This window comes from Loxodonta africana, chromosome 3, assembly GCF_030014295.1.
Source record: "Loxodonta africana isolate mLoxAfr1 chromosome 3, mLoxAfr1.hap2, whole genome shotgun sequence".
Taxonomy (NCBI): domain Eukaryota; kingdom Metazoa; phylum Chordata; class Mammalia; order Proboscidea; family Elephantidae; genus Loxodonta; species Loxodonta africana.
Window position 1 is genome coordinate 150,343,643 of NC_087344.1, and position 16,201 is coordinate 150,359,843.

Genomic DNA, 16,201 nt, shown 5'->3' on the forward strand with positions numbered 1-16,201 from the left:
ATGACTGGGCTCTGTACAAGAGGTGAATGCAGTCACCAAAGGATGGTGCGACATCCCAGCACTAGCAACAGCGAAGAGTCATTACCATTCCTAGGCCTGGTGGGGAAGGAGAGAGAGAGATTTCTGGAACCTGGATGAAGTCATAGTTGTAGCTAAGCCTGCAGCTGTCATAGAGTGTCCCTGGAAAACAGCTGTGGACTTCATGTACGGAACACAACCTCTGCCAGCTGCAGGGAATAATTACCTCCCCCCACACCATAATATTCTTGCCACCCTTCTACCTCCAATTAATGCATCCCATGGGCTGTATCCTCCAAGAATCAAGTGGGCAAGGGAAACTTTTTATGCAGGGGTCAGCCTCCTGGGATGTAAAATGGAGTGGATAATGCTGAGAATGGATCTGGAGGGACAAATGCAGAATACCCAGCACACACGGCTTTTTCATCCTTAAGATTTTTGTTGTGAGTACTTTTGTCATTGGCCGAATTCGGGTGTCACTAGGCCTTTTTTTTTTTGGAAAGTCTCTATTTCCTTATTTATATGAGAATGAGTTTGCTGTCTTTGGGCCTGTGTCATATCTTGACTAGAAAGCTATCTATCTGAATGTATTGATTTGATTCACTCTTTCTTTCACTCAGCTCATTATAAGCACTGAGATATATTTTCCACCAATCTAAACCAGTGACTCCACCAGCCTGAGACCAGAAGCACTAGATGGTGCCTGGCTACCACTAATGACTGCCCCAACAGGGAACACAACAGAGTCCTGGGCGGAGCAGGAGAAACGTGTGGAGCAGAGCTCAAATTCACATAAAAAGACCAGACTTAATGGTCTGACAGAGACTGAAGGAACCCCTGAAACTATGGCCCCTGGACACTCTGTTAACCAGGAACTAAAACCATGCCCAAAGCCCACTCTTCAGACAAAGATTAGACAGGACTATAAAACAAAAAAAATAATACAGATGAGGAGTGTCTTTCTTAGTCCAATCAGATACACGAGACCAGAGGCAGAATGAGAAGGCAGGAAGGGACAGGAACTGGTCCAATGGACACAGGGGACCCAGGGTGGAAAAGTGGATTGTGCTCTCATATTGTGGGGATTGCAACTAAAGTGTAACAAAACAATATGTGTATAAATTTTTGAGTGAGAAACTAGCTTGAGCTGTAAACTTTTACCTAAAGCACAAAAAAATAAATGAATAAATAAGTAAATAAAGGGAAACAGCTAAACAACAACAAAAATTTCCACAAGTCATTATCAGAACCTTTATATTTTTGTCAGAGTCTTCCTATTTCATTAAAATAAAGTTCTGTAGCCAATGTATGTTTTGAATACCATAACTGGATTCTCTTTTTCACAAAAAAGTAATGGTAGTGTTTCTAGAACTTCAAAATGCAGGATTTTCTTTTTTTAATTAGCATCTGTGGGCTTCTAGCTCAGAGAAGACTGGAAAAACCAAGGGAAGAAGAAACGAAAAAAAAAAAAATCCACCGTAACTTCTGCATTATGATGCATTAAGAAGTCCGTAAAGACCACGACTTCCCTGAGCTCTGTGATCGTAGGTTAATGGTCTGCCCTGTGGCTTCAACAGCCTGTGGTCAATTTGGTGGCACAGCAGGTCAACATGGTCTGGTTTGTCTGAGGATTTTAATATCTGCTTTTATAGTCGGTCATTTATTTGTTATGAAAGTAATAAAGTCATGCTTGCCGTAAATACAAACAAATGCATAAGATGTAAAGAAGAAATGAAATTTCCCCTGTTCTCAATTCCAATCATAAGAGGTAATTCTTGTTAATATTTTGCTATATGGCCTTTTAAAACAATAGTACAGACGTACAGCTTTATCAATTATATGGACGAAGTGGTGATTGATTGAGGTGCTAGTAGATGCTGTTTAGCCAAGAGACCCAAGAAACCCTCACTCTTACCCTGACAATAATCTGTCTACCCCGACCTATGGGATAAGGAATAGTAACATTTTTTTTTTTTTTACAGGGCTTTCATCCCACTCAGGGAATTCTTATAAACTGAGGGAGACCATGCGTCTTAGGCTGAAGTCCTAATGTGTTCTTTCTTTGCTTCTCCGAAGCCTAAACTGGATATTATCTCATTATCTCAGATATACCTGGATGACAAGAGTTAACAAAAAGAGGTGGAAGGGACAAAGCGAGGCAGGGGTGGGGGACTCCTCCCCTGCATGAGTCAGCCTCACCAGTGATGCATCTTTTGTGAAATACAGATTAGAGAGAGCCTCGCTTCTGTGCTTTCACTCCACCCTCCTAAACAATTATTAGGCTTCAATACATAGTCTGTATTTGAAACAATGAGGTTAGTATTTGTTCAGTCATTGGGAACTAGCAGCTTAAGTAGAGAAGCTGAAAATTCTCTCACCACGTGTGCCTTTCTGTGTACTCCCTGGATAGTCTATTGTCAGACAACCATATGCCAATCCCTCTGGGAAGGGGGAAAGATCATAAAAGTACAAAAAAAAAAAAAAGTCCTACACCCACCTCGTATGACTCTTCCTAAGAACATGCAACCTGGTCACTATGGGAAGCATTTTAGATATTCAAGGGCTATCTCTTTAATGTTATCACCCAAATCTCTAAAAGGATCAAAGTAGGAATTAACTCTTGGTAAAATTGTATGAAAATTCATCCTCTATTTCCTAGGAGAAGTTTTCATCAGCTACTTTGTCCACCCCAGCTCACCAGACAATATTTTATAGCAAGCACCACATACCAGCATGGACCAAAGAATTCCACAAGCGCAACAGAACACCCCCTAGTATTAAGTCCCCCCAAAGAAAGTATCAAGGATGCAATCTCTCTTCTAGTTGCCACAGAAAATAAGAAGAAAACCGTTATTTAAAGTCCTATTCTCATGAAAAACTAAACTTAAAAGTCTTCCCTTTCCAAAACACTTAGTGGACAATAGATAAGAAGTAACTTTGGTGAAGGGTAAGACAGTACACAATACTGGGGAAGCCAGCACAACCTGTACAAGGCAAGGCCATGGTAGCTCCATAGACACATCCAAACTCCCTGAGGAACCGAATTGCTGGGCTGAAGCCTGTGGAGACCATGGTCTCAGGGAACATCTAGTTCAGTTGGCATAACAGAGTTGATAAAGAAAATGTTCTACATTCTACTTCGGTGAGTAGAGTCTGGGGTCTTAAAAGCCTGTGAGCGGCCATCTAGGATACTCCACTGATCTCACCCCTTAGGGAGCAAGGAAGAATGAAGAAAGCTAAAGACACAAGGGAAAGATTAGTCCAAAGGACTAATGGGCCACATCCACCATGGCCTCTACCAGACCGAGCCCATCTGGTGCCCATCTACCACCACTGACCGCTCTGACAGGGATCACAATAGAGGGTTCCTGGACAGAGCTGGAGAAAAATGTAGAACAAAATTCTAACTTAGAAAGAAAGACCAGACTTGGCTGGCCTGATGGAGACTGGAGAAACCCGGAGAGTATGGCCCCCGGATGCCCTTCCAGCTCAGTAATGAAGCCACTCCTGAGGTTCACCCTTCAGCCAAAAATTGAACAGGCCCATAGGGGAAAACAAGACTAAAGGGGTTCACCAGCCCTGGGGCAGGGACTGGAAGGTAGGAGGGAACAGGAAAGCTGGCAATAGGGAACCCAGGGTTGAGAAGGGAGAGTGTTGACATGTCGTGGGGTTTTTAACCAATGTCATGCAACAGTGTGTGTACTAGCTGTTTGACGAGAGACTGGTTTGTTCTGTAAACCGTCATCTAACATTCAATTAAAAGGAAAAAAAAAAAAAAAAGCCTTCCCTTTCCTATTTTTATTTGGCTTAGGACCAGCCATGAAGATCCCACTATGGAGAGTGGATGCGTTCTGAGTTCCTCAGCAGCTGCAGCCTGGGCTCTCTGTCACGGGATCGATGGGAACAGGGTTACCTCTGTCCATACCTCTACAGTCAGGTCAATGCCAGCTCAGGTCTGTCCTGCGAACCACTTTTCCAGAATCCAAGGAGTCAGGAGAATACAGAAGAACGTCACAGAGCCAGCCTCTCATCCACAAAATTCAGAGTAATGTGTGAAACCAGCAAGCAATAGCATCCTCCAAGCAAAAGTGATGGGTTTCCACTGCTATTGAAATGCCAGATACTGTGTTGCCCAGAAAAGAGCTTTCTCTCAGAATGCGGGGATATGACTAGGTACAGCCCCTCTGGAGGACAATTAGACACTAGCTAGCAAAATCAGAAATGCACAAATACCTTGATCAGGCAACACCACATCAGGGAATCCATTTGAGAGAAATTCTTGCACACCTGATGAAAAATATCCCTATAACCTGTCCTCTGAAGAATTATGACCATAAACATTAGAACCAATGTCATCTCCATCAGTTAAGAAATGCTTAAATATACAATGGTCTATCTGTGCTGTGAAAGGATATGCAGTTGTTAAAAGGACGGGGTAGATAACAATGGTGATGATGATGCCACTGAAAACAATTGTAACAGCTGATATCAGTGAGCATTTATTAAGTGCTAAAATGCTTTATGTGCCTCTCTCATTAAAATTTAGGTTAACCCATGAGGTAAGTACTCCTATTTGCCCCTTTTTATACGTGAAGAAATAGAGACACCCCCAAAATTTGATAACCCTTTCGAAGTCCCACCGGGGCAGAACCAAGATTTCCGTGCAGAGCTTGCAACTGCACCACAGATGTGGGGTTCTCTGATTCTCCATTATCGGGATTTTTCAAGTTTCCGGAGTGCGCAGTGTAAAACCTCAGTCTCAGGAAGTGAGAGAATCCGTGCAGTGGCTCTGGAATAAATAAACTCCGAAGCGGCTTTCGCTGGCTTTGTGGAAATACCATTTTTTGCAGGAAAAAATTCCTTCTTTTATTCCCTTTTATGGGACTTCAGTCGTCACGCAGCAAACTTTGGCGTCTGATTCGAAGTGGATAGAGTTCCAGAGGACTCTGAGAACGAAAGTCGCTAAAAGCCTAAAGCGGCGATTCAGCAGCTACAACAGCTTAAAGTAAAGCGTAGCGTTCCTGGGTGGGCTCGAACCACCAATCTTTCGGTTAACAGCCGAACGCGCTGACAGATTGCGCCACAGAGACACGGAGCCCTTCTTTTTCAAACTTACTATCTGATGTCAGGAATTGCCCGTTAACCTCAGGCTGGGGACATCTTAACATTGTTCTGGCCTGTTCAACCGCGCGCGCTCCAGTGTAAGAGACATTTAGGCCGAGAGTCCTGCCTTTGGACACATTTGGGCGTTGACATCGAGCCCGAGTGAGCTGGGGGACTCGGACGCCCGCGGCCTAGCGCAGCAGGAGACGCACAGTGGCTGCTCACCACCAGCAGGGGAGGACGCACCACAAACCACCGCCCTGCAGGACTCCGCGTTCTGAGATCTGCCCCAGCCTCCCCGCCCGAGGCCCACGCCCCACCCCACCCCGCCTTGCGCCCTGGGACTTTCCCAGGAACGTTGAGAAAGTAACTAACCAAGTGCAGTGTGAAGTGCATTATTGTCCGGGGCAACCTTAGGAGGTACTGGTAAGGAATTAGGAAGCACAGCGCGTCAGAGTAAGCTTCGTACCGGCTTAAATTGAGTAAAGCTGATTGTTTACTAAGAGTGGGGCAATGTACAGCTGTATCTTTACTTCCATACGGAACTGCAAAACCAGTATAGCTTTGCAGCGCTTTGGGTGCTACTTGCACACTTGTATTCTCTCTCTCTCTCTCTTTTTTTTTCCTGGCTCGATAATAAACTTAAACTAAAGTTTATTAATAAGTGTATTCCTTTTGCTTTTGGTGTCGTATTTCTCCCAGAGCCTTCAGAGAGGAAGTGAAGAGCGCCCAGCTCCGGACCACGCAGTGAGGAAGGGCAGGCAGAGAAAGAGTAGGTGCACTTGGAGCCGCGGGAGCTTTCTCTTGTGCCTAAAGGGCTGGGAGAAAAGGACCCGCGATGGTCGTGGAAAGCTTGCAAATTCCAGTAACAGCACTAAGAGGGTGGATCCGTGGCAAGGCTCGGTAGGACCTCATGGGGAAGGTTGAAAGAAACCCTTAGATCCTGGTCGTCTTTTCTTTCCGCCGACGCCTGGAGTTCCGCCTGGAGGAAAAGAGCACAGGTGGAGACCATTCTCAGAGGCCCAAAGGAAGGTGGAGTCGCTCTCGCAGTCAGATGCCCGCTCTGCGCAGCAGTTTCTACCCACTGCCCAGCTCCCTCCTTGTGCTCTGAGGCAGGGTGCTGAGGGCCCTGGACTGTGACTTAGTCCCTAGCAGCCGCGGAACCGAGCGCATCCAGTAAACTCCCAGGAAACCTCACTTTCCTCATCAGCAACACGCCGAAGTTGACCTCTGTCTTTGCCCCGAAAAACCAAAACCAAACCCACTGCCGTCGAGTCGATTCCGACTCATAGCGACTCTATAGGACAGAGCAGAACTGCCTCACAGAGTTTCCAAGGAGCGCCTGGCGGATTCAAACTGCCAGCCTCTTGGTTAGCAGCTGTAGCACTCAACCGCTACGCCACCAGGGTTTCCTGTCTTCGCCCACACATCTTATGTTCCGGCAAGTGATCTCAGGCTGCTAGGGAGAAGAGAAGGTCAAGGATTTCCTCATCCTGCTTTTTCGGTCTGCGAGGCGCAGTGCTTCTAACTTCAAGGTCCTCAGTATCTCCCAGCTTCCAGTCAGTGTCTTTTATTTGGATCGGGGTATGGCTGCTCCTGGGGCCATGGGAATCACCGAGGTGGCCATGGGGCATCCTGTGGTCCTTCTTCTTGGAACTCTGCTCCTAGGAACTAGGGCTTTTTTTTTTTTAGATTTTTATTGTGCTTTAAGTGAAAGCTTACAAATTAGGTCAGTCTCTCATAGAAAAATTTACATACACCTTGCCAAACACTCCTAATTGCTCTCCCTCTGATGAGACAGCACAGTACTTCCCTCCACTCTGTCTCCTCCTGTACATTCGAGTGGCTTCTGGTCACCTCTGCCCTCTCATCTCCCCTCCAGACAGGAGATGCCAACATTGTCTCATGTGTCGACTTGATCCAAGAAGCTTGTTCTTCACCAGTCTCATTTTCTATGCCCTGTTCCAGTCCAATCCCTGTCTGAAGAGTTGGCTTTGGGAATGGTTCCTGCCCTGGGGTAACAGAAGGTCTGGGGTCCACAGCCTCCGGCGTCCCTCCAGTCCCAGCCTGACCACTAAGTCCGGGCTTTTTATGAGCATTTCGGGGTCTGCATCCCACTGCTCTCCTGCTCCCTCAGGGTTTCTCTGTTGAGTTCCCTGCCAGGGCAGTCATCGGTTGTGGCCAGGTACCATCTAGTTCTTCTGGTCTCAGGCTGATGTAGTCTCTGGTTTATGTGGGCCTCTTTGTCTCTTAGGCTCATAATTATTTTTTGCCTCTGGTGTTCTTCATTCTTCCTTGTCCCAGGTGGTCTGAGACCAATTGATGCATCTTAGATGGCCGCTTGCTAGCGTTTAAGGCCGCAGCCGCCACTCTCCAAAGTGGGATGCAGAATGCTTTCTTAATAGATTTTATTATGCCAATTGACTTACATGTCTCCTGAAACCATGGTCCTCAAACCCCCACCCAAGCAAGGCTGGCCTTTGAAGTGTTCACTTTATTAAGGAAACTTCTTTGTTTTTGGTTTAGTCCATTTGTGTTGACCTCTCCTGTATTGTGTATCGTCTTTCCCTTCACCTAAAATGAAACTTATCTACTATCTAATTAGTGAGTACCCCTCTTCCTCCCTCCCACCCTCCCCCCTCTCATAACCATCAAAGAGTATTTTCTTCCCTGCTTAAACTGTTTCTCCAGCTCTTATAATAGTGGTCTTATACCATATTTGTCCTTTTGCAATTGACTGATTTCACTCAGCATAACGTCTCCCAGATTTCTCCATGTTATGAAATGTCATGGATTCAACATTGTTCTTTACCGATGCGTAGTATTCCATTGTGTGAATATACCATAGTTTATTTATCCAGTCATCTGCTGATGGGCACCTTGGTTGCTTCCAACTTTTTGCTATTGTAAACAGTGCTGCCATGAACATGGGTGTGCATATATTTGTTCGTGTAAAGGCTCTTATTTCTCTAGGATATATTCCAAGGAGTGGGATTGCTGGATCATATGGTAGGACCTATGGCTTTTTTTCTTGTTTGGCCAGTAAAGAAGAATGATATCTGAGAGTTTCAGTTTCCCTGAGACCGCTTGAACTTACGATTTCTTATTTTGGACCTATATGACAGAGTAGAACTGCCCATAAGCTATCCTAGGGAAAAAATTGATGCTCTGGAGAGAGATGTCAGAATACATTACAATGTATCATTCAAAGAGTCTAATAATTTAAAAAATACTAGACATTCAAAGTAACTTGTGACCCATATTCAAGGGAAAAATAAGCCAATGGAAACCAACTCCCAGCTCAAAGATGTCCCAGAGGTTAGATCTAGCAGACTTCAAAGCAGCTACTGAACACACAAATACACAGAAAACATGACGTCAATGAGTGTTCTGATGGATAATCTCAACGGAGCTGTGAAAACCATCAAATGAAACCAAATGGAAATTGTAGGGCTGCCCAAAGGGCTCATAAATGAAGTGGCCTAGCAGCAGGGATAGAAATTATGCATGGGCTCAGTGACATGGGCTTCTACTCACCAAGGCTAATCTGGCCACAGCCATTCCTGAGTGCCCAAAACTAACAGTGGAAAATAACTCTGAGTCCCTGCTATGACACCAGTCCCCAGTGGAGGTGGGGGCTATCAGCCAGCCACATGATGGCATGCTGAGGACATAAGACCTGAGAGGGTTAATGTTATATGTCAACTTGATTAGGTTATGATTCTCAGTGGTTTGGCAGACGTTGGACATACTGTTTTTCATGATGTGATATAGTGTAATCACTTTCATGATGTGATCTCATGTGATCAGCCAATCAGTGGCAAGAGGAGCTTTCTCAGGGGTGTGGCCTGCATCCACTATATATGGACTTCCCAGCAAAACTTATCCACCTCCCTCCAAATTGGCTGATAATAGGAGGTGGTCTTTTTTCTTGGCAAGCCCCCATCTGAGTCACTTTATTAGCATAAGTCTTCAGGTGTGGTCTGGAGGCCTATAGTAAACAAACCCATTGTCCTTTCCAACTCATAGTGACCCTATAGGACAGAACAGAACTGCCCCATAGAGTTCCCAAGGAGCTCCTGGTGGATTAAACTGCCATCAGGGTTTCCGAGTAAGCAAAGAAATCTCATTTACTTAGCAAATTTCAAGGGTTTAGAGTTAACTCTAGGAGCCTTGGTGGGACAGTGGTTAACTGCTGGGCTGCTAATCCAAAGGTCAGTGGTTTGAATCTGCCACTGGAGAAAGTTGTGTCAACCTGCTTCCATAAGGATTTACATTCTCGGAAGCTCTATTGGGCAGCTCTACCCTGTACTACATAAATGTATGTATGAGTTGGCATCGACTTGACAGCAATGGTTTGCTTTTTGTTTTGTTTTTAGTTTTTCATTTAGAGTCTCCCTCAGAAATCAAGGACTAAGATCAAGTGCCTTGAATGAAGTTAAATTCTTTACCCTACAGTACATTTTAGAAAACAACCGAAAAACAGTGAATGATATATTGAGAATTTGGAATGTCATGGACATGGCCAAGCTCTTAGAAAACAGACTGTGTTAGTGGCTGTATCAGTGTTGGACCTCTGTCTTACAGCCTCAAGAGCATGTGGTCAATTTTGAGTCACAGCAGATAAAGTTAGTCTGGTTTGTCTAAGTGTGTAAGCCTTAAACCTGGTTAATTGTTTTAATGTAAATCTGACAAATAGATACTTGATGTAAGAAAAACTTACCAAAAAAAGAAGTGTATAAAGAAGAAAATGAAAGTTATCATGCCTCCTGAACCCACTCCCAGATAAACCACTGCTGACACACCTTTCTATACTATATATACAAAGGAAGCTGTGGTGGCTTTGCAGTATAATACGAGCTGTTTGCCCAAGGGACACACGAAGTCCCCAGTCCTGCCCTGACAATCCTCTGCCCTCCCTGGGCAATGAGAAATGGGTGAAGGCAGAAAAAATGAAATAACACTAATGTTTGCAGAAATTTCACCTTGGGACAGGAAACTCTGGCAAATGAGGCAGATTTTGTGGTTTATGATGGAGACTTAAAGGGCTGTGTTATTGCCCTAAACCCAAAGTGAATTACCTCACTTCCTGAGATGTGAATGAAATTTTTTTTTTTTTTTTTACCATCGCGTCCAGCTGAAAGTGACCCTATATTACAGAGTAGAACTGCCCAATATGGTTTCGAAGGAGTGGCTGTGAATTCAAACTTCCAACCATTTGGGTTACCAGCCAAACTCTTAAACTCTGGGCCACCAGGGCTCTGAATGAAATGATAGAAATCAATAAAAGAAGAGGGGCAGAGAGAAAGCAAGACCAGCGAGGCCACTCACACGGGTCAGTTGTACTCAAGCCGTGTCAGAGAGGACTGCCTGGAGATTAGTCAATGGAAACTATGGAGTATGAGTATTTACGCACTACTATGGAAACCGTGGTGGTGGAATGGTTAAGTGCTACGGCTGGTAACCAGGAGGTGGGCAGTTTGAATCTGCCAGGTGCTCCTTGGAAACTCTATTGGGTAGTTCTACCCTGTCCTACAGGGTCGCTATGAGTGGGAATCGACTCGATGGCAATGGGTTTGGTTTGGTTTGGTTTATTGAGATGAGTCAGAATTGACTTGATGGCAACGGGTTTGGTGTTTTAGGTTTTTATTGAGATAGTCATGTGTATGAGTTGGAATCAACTCGACAGCAGTGGCATTGGGTTTGGTTTTTCATTGAGATGCTCATAGATATGAGTCAAAATGCACCAGACAGCAATGGAAATGAGGTGTGGTATTGGAATGCAGCCATCAACTTCTGAGGGGGTCCCATGGTGTAATAGTGAGCACTGTGGACTCTGAATACAGCAATCCGAGTTGAAATCTCAGTGAGACCGTAGTTGTTTTTTTTTTTTAACTCTTTAAATAGTGGATGAAACTTCTTGCCCCCCTTTCCGTATCCCTCTCCTGATGGCCATTTAGGAGTGAGAAAAGTTTCGGGCTGGAAAGGAAGAAGCAGGAGGGGAGCCTCAAGCTCCATGAGCAGGAGCTGCTCCTGATTCCCCTCCTGTATCCCGCAGCCTTTTGAACGTCGCAGCCTTGTCCCTTCTTCCTCTTCTGTCCTCCTCAGAAACTGAGATTCCAGAAACCCTCAGAAAATAGCTGAGGGAGGAGGAGAGACAGGAAAGAACAGAGGGGAGAATAGGAAAGAAATAAGGAGAAAGTTGGGAATGGTAGGCAGAGGAAGTGGGCGTTCACAGCAGCGGTTTCAGTTGCTGGGTGTGGACCACAGCAGCTTCTCCCTCAGTAGCGCTCCCATCCCTTCCTGACCCACCTGAAAGCCTGGTTCTGCTGTTAAACCTCAAAGCAGCTTGCCTGCCATTCGTTCTTGCAAAGTTTTCTTTCACACTGTGGAGGGGTGAGGTGGATTAAGTTGGTTGGCAAATGAGTGGCAGCCAAGTGAAGCACCTTGTTGGCTCTCTTGGTGTTGACTAGCAGTTGGTGCACCCACCAACTCGAATGCACTCCACTTTCCCCCTTGCAGGTTGTCTGCAGGGCCTGGAGTAGAAAATCAAGACATAACAATGTTTCTTTAAAGAGAGAAATAGCCCACATTCACTATATTCCAATTTCTTAACGTATCATTCACTGATTTTTACTTGTTTTCTAAAATGTTCTGTAGGGTAAAGAATTTAGCTTCATCCAAGGGCTTTGATTTTTGTCTTTGGTTCCTGAGAGCTAACCCTAAGCCATAAAACAAAAAAGAAACCATTGCTGTCAAGTCAATTCCAACTCATGCATACATCTATATAGTACAGGGTAGACCCACCAAATAGGGTTTCTGAGGATGTAAATCCTTATGGAAGCAGATTGACACAACTTTCTCCAGTGGGGTGGCTAGTGGGTTGAAGCCACTGACCTTTGGGTTAGCAGCCCAGCACTTAACCACTGCCCCTCCAGGTCTCCTTGAGACAACTCTAAACCCTTGAAATTTGCCAAATAATTGAGATTCCTTTGTTATTTATAGTCCTCCAGACCACACCTGAAAGTTTATGCTAATAAAGTGACTCAGATGGGGGCCCGGCCAGCTAGAAATACTACCTCCTGTTATAGGAAACCCCAGTCACTTAGTGGTTGAGTACTACAGCTGCTAACCAAGAGGTCAGCAGCTCGAATCCACCACGTGCTCCTTGGAAACTCTATGGGGCTGTTCTACTCTGTCCCATAGGGTCGCCATGAGTCCAAATCGACTCAACCACGGTGGGATTTTTTTTTTTTTTTTGGTTATCAGCCAATCTGGGGGAGGGGGGAGGTTGATAAATTTTGCAGGAAAGTCCTTATATAGTGGATACAGGCCACACCTCTGAGAAAACTCCTCTTACAACTGATTGATCAATCATATGAGATCACATCACGAAAGTGATTACAGTGTATTACATTACCAAAAAGCAGTATGCCCAACTTCTGCCAAACCACTGAGAATCATTACCTAATCAAGTTGACAGGTAACATTAACCATCATGGGTCCTATGTGTTCAACCTACCATCATGTGGCTGGCTAATAGCCCCCACCTCCTCTGGGGACTGGTGTCATATCAGGGACTCAGAGTTGTTTTTGCCTCTCGGTTTGGGGCACTGAGTAGTGGCTGTAGCTGGATTAACCTTCGTGAGTGGAAGCCCATGTCACTGAGCCCCTGCATAATTTCTATCCCTGCTGCTAGGCCACTTTGTTTATGAGCCCTTTGGGCAGTCCTAGAATTTCCATTTGGTTTCTTCTGATGGTTTTCACAGCTGTTGAGATTGTCTATCAGATCACTCACTGACATCGTTTTCTGTGTGTGTGTGTGTGTCTATGTGTGCTCAATAACTCCTTAGAAGTCTGAGAAATCTAACATCTGGGACATCTTTGAGTTAGTCATCTCGTGCTGCCGCAACAGAAATACCACAAGTGGATGGCTTTAACAAAGAGAATTTTATTTCCTCATGGTAAAGTAGGCTAAAAGTCCAAATTCAAGGCGTCAGCTCCAGGGGGAGGCTTTCTCTCTCTGTCAGCTCTGGGAGAAGGTCCTTGTCCTCAATCTTCCCATGGTCGAGGAGCTTCTCAGGTGTAGGAACCGCCAGTCCAAAGGATGCACGCTGCTCCTGGTGCTTCTTTCTTGGTTGTATGAGGTCCCCAATTCTCTGCTAGCTTCCTTTTCCTTTTATCTCTCAAGAGTATGTGGGCCACAAACCAGGGAAACTCTCTTTACCTTGGATCAGGGAGATGAGTTGAGTAAGGGTGGTGTTACAATCCCACCCTAATCCTCTGAAAATAAAATTACAATCAGAAAATGGAGGACAACCACACAATACTGGGAATCATGGCCTAAAAAAGTTGATGCACACATTTCTGGGGGGGATATAATTCAATCAATGACAGTCGTGGAGTTGGAAGTTGGTTTCCATTGGCTTACTTTTCCCTTGAATATGGGTCACAAGTTACTTTGAATGTCTAGTATTTTTTAAATTATTAGACTCTTTGAATGATACATTGTAATGTATTCTGACATCTCTCTCCAGAGCATCAATTTTTTCCCTAGGATAGCTTATGGGCAGTTCTACTCTGTCATATAGGTCCAAAATAAGAAATCGTAAGTTCAAGCGGTCTCAGGGAAACTGAAACTCTCAGATATCATTCTTCTTTACTGGCCAAACAAGAAAAAAAGCCATAGGTCCTACCATATGATCCAGCAATCCCACTCCTTGGAATATATCCTAGAGAAATAAGAGCCTTTACACGAACAAATATATGCACACCCATGTTCATGGCAGCACTGTTTACAATAGCAAAAAGTTGGAAGCAACCAAGGTGCCCATCAGCAGATGACTGGATAAATAAACTATGGTATATTCACACAATGGAATACTACGCATCGGTAAAGAACAATGTTGAATCCATGACATTTCATAACATGGAGAAATCTGGGAGACGTTATGCTGAGTGAAATCAGTCAATTGCAAAAGGACAAATATGGTATAAGACCACTATTATAAGAGCTGGAGAAACAGTTTAAGCAGGGAAGAAAATACTCTTTGATGGTTATGAGAGGGGGGAGGGTGGGAGGGAGGAAGAGGGGTACTCACTAATTAGATAGTAGATAAGTTTCATTTTAGGTGAAGGGAAAGACGATACACAATACAGGAGAGGTCAACACAAATGGACTAAACCAAAAACAAAGAAGTTTCCTTAATAAAGTGAACACTTCAAAGGCCAGCCTTGCTTGGGTGGGGGTTTGAGGACCATGGTTTCAGGAGACATGTAAGTCAATTGGCATAATAAAATCTATTAAGAAAGCATTCTGCATCCCACTTTGGAGAGTGGCGGCTGCGGCCTTAAACGCTAGCAAGCGGCCATCTAAGATGTATCAATTGGTCTCAGACCACCTGGGACAAGGAAGAATGAAGAACACCAGAGGCAAAAAATAATTATGAGCCTAAGAGACAAAGAGGCCCACATAAACCAGAGACTACATCAGCCTGAGACCAGAAGAACTAGATGGTACCTGGCCACAACCGATGACTGCCCTGGCAGGGAACTCAACAGAGAAACCCTGAGGGAGCAGGAGAGCAGTGGGATGCAGACCCCGAAATGCTCATAAAAAGCCCGGACTTAGTGGTCAGGCTGGGACTGGAGGGACGCCGGAGGCTGTGGACCCCAGACCTTCTGTTACCCCAGGGCAGGAACCATTCCCAAAGCCAACTCTTCAGACAGGGATTGGACTGGAACAGGGCATAGAAAATGAGACTGGTGAAGAACAAGCTTCTTGGATCAAGTCGACACATGAGACAATGTTGGCATCTCCTGTCTGGAGGGGAGATGAGAGGGCAGAGGTGACCAGAAGCCACTCGAATGTACAGGAGGAGACAGAGTGGAGGGAAGTACTGTGCTGTCTCATCAGAGGGAGAGCAATTAGGAGTGTTTGGCAAGGTGTATGTAAATTTTTCTATGAGAGACTGACCTAATTTGTAAGCTTTCACTTAAAGCACAATAAAAATCTAAAAAAAAAAAAGCCCTAGTTCCTAGGAGCAGAGTTCCAAGAAGAAGGACCACAGGATGCCCCATGGCCACCTCGGTGATTCCCATGGCCCCAGGAGCAGCCATACCCCGATCCAAATAAAAGACACTGACTGGAAGCTGGGAGATACTGAGGACCTTGAAGTTAGAAGCACTGCGCCTCGCAGACCGAAAAAGCAGGATGAGGAAATCCTTGACCTTCTCTTCTCCCTAGCAGCCTGAGATCACTTGCCGGAACATAAGATGTGTGGGCGAAGACAGGAAACCCTGGTGGCGTAGCGGTTGAGTGCTACAGCTGCTAACCAAGAGGCTGGCAGTTTGAATCCGCCAGGCGCTCCTTGGAAACTCTGTGAGGCAGTTCTGCTCTGTCCTATAGAGTCGCTATGAGTCGGAATCGACTCGACGGCAGTGGGTTTGGTTTTGGTTTTTCGGGGCAAAGACAGAGGTCAACTTCGGCGTGTTGCTGATGAGGAAAGTGAGGTTTCCTGGGAGTTTACTGGATGCGCTCGGTTCCGCGGCTGCTAGGGACTAAGTCACAGTCCAGGGCCCTCAGCACCCTGCCTCAGAGCACAAGGAGGGAGCTGGGCAGTGGGTAGAAACTGCTGCGCAGAGCGGGCATCTGACTGCGAGAGCGACTCCACCTTCCTTTGGGCCTCTGAGAATGGTCTCCACCTGTGCTCTTTTCCTCCAGGCGGAACTCCAGGCGTCGGCGGAAAGAAAAGACGACCAGGATCTAAGGGTTTCTTTCAACCTTCCCCATGAGGTCCTACCGAGCCTTGCCACGGATCCACCCTCTTAGTGCTGTTACTGGAATTTGCAAGCTTTCCACGACCATCGCGGGTCCTTTTCTCCCAGCCCTTTAGGCACAAGAGAAAGCTCCCGCGGCTCCAAGTGCACCTACTCTTTCTCTGCCTGCCCTTCCTCACTGCGTGGTCCGGAGCTGGGCGCTCTTCACTTCCTCTCTGAAGGCTCTGGGAGAAATACGACACCAAAAGCAAAAGGAATACACTTATTAATAAACTTTAGTTTAAGTTTATTATCGAGCCAG

At 45.4% G+C, this 16,201-nt stretch overlaps 1 non-coding gene across 1 annotated transcript; it reads right to left on the reverse strand.

Moving 5' to 3' along the window:
• Positions 1 to 5,034: 5,034 nt before the first annotated feature.
• On the reverse strand, positions 5,035 to 5,108 carry TRNAN-GUU (transfer RNA asparagine (anticodon GUU)). The gene has a single exon. It is a non-coding gene; the product is annotated as a tRNA-Asn (tRNA).
• Positions 5,109 to 16,201: the final 11,093 nt, after the last annotated feature.